At 45.9% G+C, this 12,382-nt stretch overlaps 1 pseudogene; it reads right to left on the bottom strand.

Annotated features, from left to right (window-relative positions):
- Window positions 1-10,866: 10,866 nt before the first annotated feature.
- On the bottom strand, window positions 10,867-11,457 carry LOC136793362 (centrin-2 pseudogene; annotated as a pseudogene).
- Window positions 11,458-12,382: the final 925 nt, after the last annotated feature.

Genomic DNA, 12,382 nt, shown 5'->3' on the forward strand with positions numbered 1-12,382 from the left:
TCTGCTCCCGCTGTCTTGAAATTGTGAACGATTTTTGAACAAGGGGCCCCGTGTTTTCATTTTGTACTGGGCCTGCAAATTATGTAGCCGGTCCTGCTCAGCAGCTTGTGTTCTCCAGGGCAGGTGGCAGTGGCCAGCGATAGTGCCCTGCCTTGCTTCTGCAGGTGCAAAATAGACGGAGATAAAAGTCCCTGAGGTACTCTGCCATTAACTAATCAGAAAGCCACAACAAAACGCTAACGCTTCATAATGTTAGCATAGCATCAGAGATAAATGGGCCTTGAAATGGAGCCGGCATTGTTGGGTAATTTTAAGCATGTTCACAGTGACTGTATTACCTACCAATGACACAATCCTGGCAAGACTGTTACAGGTAGGACATGGAGAGGAATCAAGGGCTTGAGGCCTTTTTAAATACCTCCAACTGGGCTGTGAGTACCTATTTGGATTCTGGAACATGTTCTCTTTGCCTGGGTTTTATAATCTAGGCCCCTGGCTTCAAGGCCTGTTAGAGGACGAATAATCACTTTGTCTGTGGGAATTGCTTGTGTTAGAGTTGACCAGTGTATCCTGTGCAGCTGTTATCACATCAGAAAATTCAGCAACTTATCCTGCAACAAAAAAGCAGGAGAGACTTACCCAACGCCAGCCTGCATTTCCTCATCAACAAAATCTTGGCAATGGTGAAAATGTAGATATCATGGATTAATGTCCTCTTGCCTGCCCTCGTCTCCTCTTGGCCCAAAGGAGGCCTGAGACAGAGAAAAGCAGTACCTGGCATCCAGCAGGAGCTGGCCAGGTGCCCTCCTGTTGAACATAAACAATTCCCCAGAACCCTGACATCAGACAAGGCCACTCTGTGACCAGGATGGGACAGAACGAAAACAAGACCACTCCGTACTCATGTCAAAACACGGAAAAAAACAGGAACTTGTCCAAACCACCAAAGTCACCCACCCAGCGTCCCTGGGTCCTGGCTCCTAGGAGTGACTGCTGCTTCTTCACCAATCCTAGCCTTTGTCTGGTCTTCCCCGCTTCTCCGGTAAGATGACTAAGACGCCTGATCAGGACTCACCCCTGCTTCCTGACAGCAACCAATCCAGAGCGACACCCGGCTTCCTTAAACTCTCCCCAAAGCACCAGACACAGGCCCCACTGCTACGTGTGGTCCCTCCTGACCCCCTCTCGCTGTGATGCCCCGCGGGTCCCCATGGTACACGGCTGTTCCATTGCAGGTGCTCCTGAGGGGGGGGGCGGGGGGAGTGGCTGGAGGGTGGTGAAAATAAGCTGAAGTCAATACTTAGAGTGGAAAAGTGACCTCTTAGCAAAATCCTACTCGATGTTAGATATTACTCTTATCTGAAACTCACATTCACATGGGCCCATCTGCTTACTGGCAGTCAGGCCAACTTGCACATCTGCAAGTTTTTAAAAACTCAGAGAAAGAGCCACACTGTCCTGCACAGTTAGCAACAATAACTACCTCCTGGGAAGAAGAGAATGGAAAACAGAAAAGATTTCTGTTAAAAAGAAGAAGACAGTGGCGTGGCAGGGAAGTTGGGGTGCTATCTGGAAACTTCCCCAGCTGGAAGAATGCACAGGCCATTCTATGGGGCTGCAATCCAAACCTCTCTTTTGAAGAGAGGTGGGGGGGAGGCAGGGGTGAGCGCTACCCAGTAGCAATTGGTTCTACTGTTTTGTTTTTGGCTTTTTCACCAGTTCACTTGGGACCCTAGGAGACATTCTGCCTCCCTGCCCCCTGTGTGCAGCTGTGGTGAAATCACTTCCTCTCTTAAAAAAAAAAAAAAAAGAACTGGCCTTAGCTGTTAAGGTTACAATGTCTGACAGATATATGGATCACTCCCCCACCATTTCTCAGATGAATGTGGGCCTGGCCTAGCTAGTTAAACACGATTTAAATTTCTGATTAAACAGAGCATATAACCGAGAGGGGCCTGGAATCTTTGATACAAAGATTCTCAACTTTGGCTGCACACTGGAATCACCTAGGGAGCTTTAAAAGCTATTGCTGCTGCCTGGGCCCCGACTCAGGTACAGCTCAGGCATTGGATTGTTAAAATAAATATATAAAAACCCAGGAGATTCCAGTGCAAAGTGAAGAGTGCCGCTGCCAAACCCCAAAGCAGTGTGAACCCCAATAGATAAAGCCATGAGGCTGGCTCTGATACGAGTAAATAAATACATTTTAAAAGTGAGAAAATAACAAGTGTTGGCGAGGACGTGGAGGAATTTCTGGTGGGAATATCAAATAGTGCAGCCACTGTTGAAAACAGTTTGGTAGTTCCTCAAAACGTTAAACAGTTAACATGCAACCCAGCAATTCCCCTCTTGGGTGTATCCCCAAGAGAATGGAAAACAGGTGTTCAAACAAAAACTTGTACACAAATGTTTATGGCAGCACTATTTACAATGACCAAAAGGTGGAAACAACCAAATTTCCATCAACAGATGAATGGATAAACAAAATATTTTCAGCCACAAAAAGGAATGAAGTGCTGATACATGGCACAACATAGGTGAACCTCGAAAACGTTATGCTAAGTGGAAGAAGCTAGTCACAAAAGGACAAATACTGTATGATTCCACTAGAAATGTCCAGAATAGGTAAATCCATAGAGACAGAAATCAGGTTAGTGCTTGCCAGGGGCGGGGAGAAGGAGGCAAGTGAAGTGACTGCTTAATGGGTATAGGGTTTCCCATTTGGGGGGATGAAAATGTCTTGGAATTACATACAGTTACCCCAAATTGTAAATGTACTAAATGCCGGTGAATTTTTCACCGTAAAATGGCTACTTCCATGTTATGTACATTTTACCTCAATTAAAAAAAAAAAAAAAAAAAGACATGTAGCCAAACCAAGTTTGTAAGGTAAAGCTGTATAGAAATTTCTATTAAATGAACTTCATCACCTACAGCAAATTCCAAGTAAATGCCTGATGGGGTGGACTTGAAGTGAGATGTTTGCAAAAAGGAGCAGAATTGAAGGCAGCTGCGAAACCAGCCTCATGGTTGTGGTTTTCCCAGAAAGAAGCATTCTTCAGCCTCTCAGCCTCGAATGCTAACTTATATAACCCTTACAATAGCCCTAAGAGGTAGATGCAATTATCCCCATTTTACAAATGGATTAACTGAGGCACAAAGAGGTTAGGTAGCTGGACAGTGCTGGGTCCAGGACTCAAACCCAGGCAGGTGGCTCCAGAGTCTGGCTAGTCACCCCGTCATGGTGCTGCCTCTGATTGCCCTGCCTGTTGCCTCAAAGTGTCCCCACTTTTATAACTCCCCAAACCCGAGGTGTGTGAGTCTGCCCGCCTCCCACCAGCAGGCGCCCCCTCCCCATCACGGAGTGTGTGATGGGAGAGGGTGTCCTGCCCCCCTCCTCTCTGGAGCCATCGCCCATCTCCACCAATTTCTGGGCTGAATCCCTACCCAATCTCTTACTAGCTGTGTGACAGTGAATAGGTTCACCGACCTCTCTGTGCCTCTTTCCCCTCTCTGTAATATGGAGCTAATACCAGTAGAGCTGTTGTGAGGATTAAATGAATAACTATATGACAAGCGTAGAGGGCAGTATCTGACACATGACAAGTATTCAATAAATGGCTATGCTGATGAGGATGTTTGCTATTATTACTAAGGCACACCCTACTCTGGGCACTGAGCTCCTTCAGGATTCTTGACTTTTCATCCTTGGGTTCCCAGTGCTTAGCACTCTGCCTGGCACACAGCAGGCGCTCCATATCTGTGTCCTTTGAAATGAACTGAGGAATAGAGCATCATGCTCAACACCCCAAAGGACCCCAAGCAGAGACCCAGTTCTCAGGAGTCCTATGTCGAGAAAGGGAGATGATGGTGACAGCCAACCCACTCTGTTCCCCACTCTGGACTTCCCCACTCTCCTCCCAGCCATTCAACTCATATAGTCGGCCCTCCGAATCCGTGGGTTCCACATCTGTAGATTCAACCAACCTCAGAATGAAAATATTAAAAAAACAAATTCCAGAAAGTCCCTAAAAACAAAACTTAAGGGCTTCCCTGGTGGTGCAGTGGTTGAGAGTCCGCCTGCCGATGCAGGGGACGCGGGTTCGTGCCCCGGTCCGGGAAGATCCCACATGCCGCGGAGCGGCTGGGCCCGTGAGCCGTGGCCGCTGAGCCTGCGCGTCCGGAGCCTGTGCTCCGCAACGGGAGAGGCCACAGCGGTGAGAGGCCCGCGTACCGCAAAAGAAAAAAAAAAAGGACCATACTTACACAATCTCAGTTTTTACAGATTTTACAGTCCAGTAGGAAAGAAGGACAAAATAATAATATGATTTTTTTTTACCAGAGGAGAAGTAGATGATACTATGACGTTTTGTCAAGTATGTGACACACTGTCCTAGGTACTGAGTTATCATTTGGTGATCTAGTGTAGAGATCAGGGAAGTTTCCCATACAAACTTGACATTTATGTTGAGACATGAAGGATAAGTAAGAGTTGAACAGATGAAATGAAAGGTATTCCAGGCAAGGGAACAGCATGTCTCTCACACAATAAAAACTAGAGTAGGGCTTCCCTGGTGGCGCAGTGGTTGAGAGTCCGCCTGCCGATGCAGGGGATACGGGTTCGTGCCCCGGTCCGGGAAGATCCCACATGCTGTGGAGCGGCTGGGCCCGTGAGCCATGGCCGCTGCACCTGCGCATCCGGAGCCTGCGCTCCGCAACGGGAGAGGCCACAACAGTGAGAGGCCTGCATACCGGAAAAAAAAAAAAAAAAAAAAAAAAAAAAAAACCAAAAAAAAAAATCCAGAGAGTTTGAGGGACCAGCTCAAGTTTACATGCTTGTTAGTGAAATGAAGGCTCAGGGACCACGACTGTAAGCAGATAGGATAGGGGGTCCCCAGAGAAAGAGAACCAGGCATGGACGGCTTTCTTGACATAAGAGAAGCCATTTTTGGACTAAGCCATTTTGTGATCTAAGCCTGGCCACAATGCTTGACCTTGAACAGGTCTCAGTAATTAACGATTTTAAGGGAGGTGAGGGAACGAAGGAACAAAGGAAAAACAGTCAAGAAACAATAGTTCAGAGATAAAACAGAGTCCTAGTTCCTCCTCAACGGATATACATAACAATCTGATACATATCTTTGAGTTCTGCGGAACTAAGGCCCCCCACCCAGATGGAGGATGGCATGAGGATGTTGACCTTTTCTGACCCTTAAGACTTCAATCAACTACAGCTGGGACTCTGTCAACCTTTACCCCAATTCTATGCTATAGTCTCCTCTGCCCAAACCCCTTCATAAATATGCATGTACCCTTAGCTTAAAACTTCCCCAGTTTTGGTGTTTGGGGAGACTCTGCTTTGGGAAAGATCCCCGGTGTTCTCCTTACTTGCTGCAAGTAGTTAATCCTTCCTTCTCCCAATCAATCTGTTGTAGGAAAGGTGTCCCTTCCAGGGCCCGAGAGTGGGCTCTTGTCTAACACTTGGAAATGAACTGTCCAAGGAGACACACGTGCTGACAAAGCAAGAGACGTTATTGGGAAGGGGCGCCCGGGCAGATAGCAACAGGGTATGGGAACCCAGGAGAACCGCTCTGCTACGTAGCTCCCAGTCTCGGGTTTTATGGGAATGGGGTTAGTTTCCTGGTTGTCTCTGGCCAGTCACTCTGACTCAGGGTCCTTCCTGGTGGCGTGTGCATCACTCAGCAAGATGGATTCCAGCGAGAAGGATTCTGGGAGGTTACTAGGACATATGGACTGGTGTCTCCTCTCTCCTTTTGACCTTTCCCAAATTCTTCTGGTTGGTGGTAGCTTGTTAGTTCCGCATTCCTTACCAGGACCTCCTGTTGTAAGATAACTCATGTAAGTGGTTACTATGGTGCCTGGCTAGGGCGGGTGGCTTCAGTCAGTGGTTCCCCTAACAATTCCCCCCCGAGAGACTTCATACTCAAGATACTTCTTGGGAATTGGGGCAGAGGTCTCTTTCTTCTGTAACTACTTCCTGATGAGAGTGGGCGTAGTCCTGCCTAGTGGAATAGAAGTCTTTCTCCACCTGATTGATTGATTGATTGATTAATCTGCATTGGGTCTTCGTTGCTGCATGCGGGCTTTCTCTAGTTGCGGCAAGCGAGGGCTACTGTTTGTTGCAGTGCACAGGCTTCTCACTGCCGTGGCTTCTCTTGTTGCGGAACACGGGCTCTAGATGTATGGGCTTCAGTAGTTTCAGGACACAGGCTCAGTAGTTATGGCGTGCGGGCTCTAGGGTGCACAGACTTCAGTAGTTGTGGCTTGCGGGCTCTAGAGCACAGGCTCAGTAGTTGTGGCGCACAGGCTTAGCTGCTCCACGGCATGTGGGATATTCCTGAACCAGGGATCGAACCCATGTCTCCTTCATTGGCAGGTGGATTCTTAAGCACTGTGCCACCAAGGAAGTCCCACTCTCTCCACCTGATTTAAATCGAGGTATTCTGTGCCCCAAATCAGCATTCACCCTCGTAGTAACAACAGTTTAGCCTGAAACTGTTGGACCCTATCAGAGATGAACCTTGTCAGCAGTTGAAATAGACAAGGACCAAACAGGAGGCGGAACAGGATGGTCGTTGCCAGGCCCACCGGGCCCAGAAAAGGAAGGCAAAATTTGGGGTGTGCGACATTCTGCAGTGTGTGCGACTTTTTTCTGATTGGTTGGTAGTGAGGTAACAGGTCGGTGCTCCAGGACTCTTGTGCTCAGCCTGAAGTTACCATCCTTCAGCTGGGTGGGGGCCTTAGTTCCTGCAGAAGAACTCAGAGATATTGTTATGCATACTCCTTGAGGAGGAACCAGGACTCTGCCCCAAGGCCATACCATCACTTGACTGCTCCTCCCCTGTTTCTATATCCCCACCATTCCCTGATAAGCAACTGTTTGAATCTGCTCTTTGGAACTCAGGGAAGGTCAAGGAGGCTGAATGTAGCCTATTTCCCCTGATAAGCAACTGTTTGAATCTGCTCTTTGGAACTCAGGGAAGGTCAAGGAGGCTGAGTGAAACATATTTCCCTTGGTAAGCAACTGTTTGAATCTGCTCTTTGGAACTCAGGGAAGGTCAAGGAGGCTGAATGAAACCTATTTCCTACAAACAAGAAATAGGGGACACAGAAAGGATTTGTACTCCAGAGCCCAACAGAGTCCTGCTCGGTTTCAATTCAGGGAACTGGGGTATGACAGCTCTGGACACTCCCTGCTAAATAAAAGGGGGACTAGTCCTGCCTCTATTTGGAAAATAGACACCGAGTTGGAAGTATTTCTGAGTTCCAAGTCCTGGATCTGAGTCTTGTATGATTAAAGTCTCAATCCCCGCGTGCTCTAGGGCCTGCATGCCACAACTACTGAGCCCAAGTGCCACAACTACTGAAGCCCACACACCTAGAGCCTGTGCTCTGCAACAAGAGAAGCCACCGCACTGAGGAGCCCGTGCACCGCAACGAAGAGCAGCCCCTGCTCGTCGCAACTAGAGAAAGCCCGCGCGCAGCAACGAAGACCCAAAACAGCCAAAGATAAATTTTTAAAAATTAAAATCTCAATCCCTTGGTCCACCATTTTGGTGTAACAGACCCAATAAGAAGTAGTTGGGGACTTCCCTAGTGGTGCAGTGATTAAAAGTCCGCCTGCCAATGCAGGGGATGTGGGTTCAAACCCTGGTTCAGGAAGGTCCCACATGCCGCGGAGCAACTGGGCCCGTGGGCCACAGCTACTGAGCCTGCACTCTAGAGCCCACAAGCCACAGCTACTGAGCCCGCGCACCTGGTGCCCATGCTCTACAACAAGAGAAGCCACCAAAACAACAAAGAGTAGCCCCCACCTCGCCGCAACTAGAGAAAGCCCATGCACAGCAATGAAAACCCAACGCAGCCAAAAATAATAAATAAATTAAAAAGTAATAATAATAATAATAATAATATAGGGACTTCCATGGCAGCACAGTAGTTAAGAATCTGCCTGCCAATGCAGGGGACATGGGTTTGAGCCCTGTTCCAGGAAGATCCCACATACCGTGGAGCAGCTAAGCCCGTGCACCACAACTACTGAGTCCATGCTCTACAGCCACAACTACTGAGCCCGCGTGCCACAACTACTGAAGCCCACGTGCCTAGAGCCCGTGCTCTGCAACAAGAGAAGCCACCACAATGAGAAGCCAGTGCACCACAACAAAGAGTAGCCCCCGCTCGCTGCAACTGGAGAAAGCCCGCGTGCAGCAACAAAGACCCAACGCAGGCAAAAATAAATAAATTTATTTATTTATTAAAAAATAATATAGCTAGCACTATTAGTAAGCTCACAAGTAAGAATTTAAGTCAAGAACTTCCATTAGGTGCGGCCCAGTATATCCCAGGTTTTCTTAGTCTGTTCTGTACCAATCCTTATCTTTAAGGGAAATAAAAAATTGGCACTGTCCATAAGGCACCCAGCCCAGTTTCCTAGTGTTACTAGGCTGGTTATCTCTAGTATGGTTTAATTGTCCCCAAATAAAGTTGCCTTTAAATTTAAATGACCATAGCCTGGTGTTAACTTCCCGGTTGCAGATCATGGAGCATCTGAGCTTCGTCCAAGGACAGATTACTGAGTTAAGCTTCAGAAACAAATTTAGAGTGTCCTTTTAATAATTCAATTAAAACTTTACAACAATATAACATAACAGCAAAAACTATCTAAGAAGTGAGTCTTAGTGAATATAGACCTCAATAAACAGAATTAGATTTTGATGTCCATTGAAGCATTACTTTCTGTCCAAAGTTACCCTCATTTTTACCAATATAGTCAAAGCAAGATTAATTTGTCTGCAAATTAAGTCTGATTAATTGATAAAAGGCTTCCCTGGACCAGGAAAGCAAAGCCAAGGGCTTGTCACAGATTCTGCCTCACAGATTTAGGTGAATTCCTCCCTTTTTAAGGTCCACAAAAATACCTTTAGATTCCTGCACCTGTTAGGAGGTGGCCTTTCTAATTTATCTGATAAAGTTGCTGGGAACCCAAGAGTTTCCAATCTCTGGAGGGGTCAGGTAGAGAGAAAAGAGAAATGTTTCAATTCTGCTTACAAAGGTGTAATTTATCAAATTGCTGTAAGTCAAAATTAGTTTGAGGGGAAGGGTTTCTTACACAAATTAACAGCTAGTAATGTTTCACACAGAAACATACACATTACAACTATATTCACCAGTCCATTCAGTAACTAATCCTCTTGTTAAACTTTTGATGAAGCATCAGGTTTCCTTAAGATTCTTTAATTTCTTACCCAGTTCCCCAGGATAATTTGAGATTTATCAGAGTACAACAACTGTCTATAAATGACGGAAAGACTTAAAAAGTCACAGTTAAACATCTGATCACAATGTACTTGACAAAAGAAACTTACTGACATGTAACATTTTAAAATAGCTAGAATTATGACTGGCAACTTTTTTTTTTTTTTTTTTTTTTTTTTTGCTGTACTCGGGCCTCTCACTGTTGTGGCCTCTTTGGTTGCGGAGCACAGGCTCCAGATGCGCAGGCTCAGCGGCCATGGCTCATGGGCATGTGGGATCCTCCCGGACCGGGGCACAAACCCGTGTCCCCTGCATCAGCAGGCGGACTCTCAACCACTGCGCCACCAGGGAAGCCCGACTGGCAACATTTTACCAGGACATACTAGATTTTTAGGAATTCCACGTAATTTCTAGAATAATAACATCCATACAGTATATATATATTTTTTTCAAAATAAGGGCTTTATTTGAAGACAAAACAAATAGCACACACACACACACACACACACACACACACACACACACACACACATCCAAATGCAAGTAAGAGAGTTCACTGGGTTTTATAAAAGAGAAAGCTGCATTCAGGCACCAATTAAAATTGGAACCATTGAAGAGATGCCCCCTGCTTGTGGTGACACAGGTACAACATGTGCTCGTGAAGAAGTTGTTCTGCGGTGGTATAAATGTGGAAATGCGGGACAAAGCGATACAAGGCAGAACAGCAGGTGGGCAAAAGCTTGAAGACCCTTTTCTCCACTCTAACGTGCTCTCGTTCTGCCCTGGGTAATTAAAGCAGTCAGCAGGTCACCTTACAAAGAAACTCAATTTCAAAGAAACTCAATTTCAAAGAACACTTTCAAAAGGTGAAAATAGATTCAGAGTTATTACTAAAGTCATACAGAGAGGTCAGTGGGGGAAAAATAATTTACGTTCTCAAAAACCAGGCTTCACACATCAGCAGGCACAAAACCGAGTTCCATGTGCTTGCGGTATAAAAGATGACACTGATCTTGGGCTTCCCTGGTGGCACAGTGGTTAAGAATCTGCCTGCCAATGCAAAGGACACGGGTTCGAGCCCTGGTCTGGGAAGATCCCACATGCCGCGGAGCAACTAAGCCCATGTACCACAACTACTGAGCCTGAGCTCTAGAGCCCACAAGCCACAACTACTGAAGCCTGCACACCTAGAGCCCATGCTCTGCAACAAGAGAAGCCACGACAGTGAGAAGCCCGCGCACCGCAACTAAGAGTAGCCCCCGCTCACCGCAACTAGAGAAAGCCTGCGCACAACAATGAAGACTCGGGCTTCCCTGGTGGCGCAGTGGTTGAGAGTCCGCCTGCCGATGCAGGAGACACGGGTTCGTGCCCTGGTCCGGGAGGATCCCACATGCCGCGGAGCGGCTGGGCCCGTGAGCCATGGCCGCTGGGCCTGTGCGTCCGGAGCCTGTGCTCCGCAACGGGAGAGGCCACAACAGTGAGAGGCCCGCATACCGCAAAAAAAAAAAACAAAACAAAACAATGAAGACTCAACACAGCCAAAAATAAAAATAAATAAATAAAAATTTTTTTAAAAAGATGACACTGATCTTAATAAAGGCTGGTCTTCTTCATGATACACAGGAACTCTTTTGATCATTGACTTCTCCACCTCCATTTCTATCGGCCTCATCAATCATTTCCTGCCCCTCCTCACTGGTGAGGTTTTTACCCAACTCCTTGGCCACACATTTTAGATTTTTGAACAATATCTTCCCAGTTTCATCATCATTGAAGAGCTTCAAAGCTTTCAGGATTTCTTCTTTGGTATTTTTCTCAGACATTTTCTGACTCATCACAGTCAAAAAGTAGCTACAGTTCATTTTTCCTGTCCCTTCCTTATCAATTTCACTTATCATTTTCTTATCTCTTCTTTCTTGGGTTCAAAGCCCAGTGCCCTCACTGCCACCTTAAATTCCTTAACATCAATTGTCCCAGTTCCATCAGCATCAAAGAGATCAAAAGCTTCTCGAATTTCCTGTTTCTGCTCTTCAGTAAGCTCCGATTTAGGACTCATCCTTTTTCGCTGAGCATTTGATGCCATGTTTGCCTTCTCAAAGTTAGAGGCCATCGCGGATGGACTCCACTTCCCGTTCCATACAGTATATTTTTTAAAAAAGTGTATCACTCATGTAATAATGCTCTCCATGTATTGTAATTTAACATACTGATGAAATATTTCTCTGTGAGATGCTTCATGGGTCTTCTAAAGCATCTCGAACTTAGCTGGAGGTCAAAAGAACTGTAATTAAAATTTGATATTTGGAAAGTTTGTCAGAAAAATATCAAAAGGGTTTAGAACACTCAGTCAGATAGGATCACAGGTCACTGTGAAACAATAGTTATTCACTTAGCCAAAGTAACAATGAAAGATTTCAAAGGCAAATACAGAACATATCGCTTAAAAGATAAAGAAACTTAAAATCTGTTATCAAAGGCAGTTCAACATTTTAAGAAAACTTGTTCTCTTAACACAGAGAAAAGCCAAATTCAAGTTTTGTACCAGCTTACTTTTAAAATTCATTCAATCAATTAAATTTATTCTAAACTTAGCCAGTCCTGACCATGCACAAAACTCTTTCCTCAGGGTCCACTGCCCAAAAATCTTCCATCACTTTCTGTATCCATCACTTTTTCTTCCATCCAGAAACAACCAGCTCTCAGTCAGACTTACTTTCTTTTCACTAATAAAATGCAATTCTATTCCTCATACCTTCTTTTTTTTTTTTAAAGCAGAGGGAGTTTTATTTTATTTATTTATTTGTTTGTTTGTTTATTTATTTATTTATTTTTGGCTGCATTGGGTCTTCGCTGCTGTGTGCAGGCTTTCTTTAGTTGCAGCGAGCAGGGGCTACTCTTCATTGCAGTTCATGGGTGTCTCACTGCAGTGGCTTCTCTTGTTGCAGAGCATGGGCTCTAGGCACACAAGCCTCAGTAGTTGTGGCTCATGGGCTCTAGAGTGCAGGCTCAGTAGTTGTGGAGCACAGGCTCAGTTTCTCTGTAGCATGTGGGATCTTCCCGGACCAGGGATAGAACCTGTGTCCCCTGCACTGGCAGGCAGATTCTT

Source organism: Kogia breviceps, chromosome X, assembly GCF_026419965.1.
Source record: "Kogia breviceps isolate mKogBre1 chromosome X, mKogBre1 haplotype 1, whole genome shotgun sequence".
In the NCBI taxonomy this organism is placed as follows: domain Eukaryota; kingdom Metazoa; phylum Chordata; class Mammalia; order Artiodactyla; family Physeteridae; genus Kogia; species Kogia breviceps.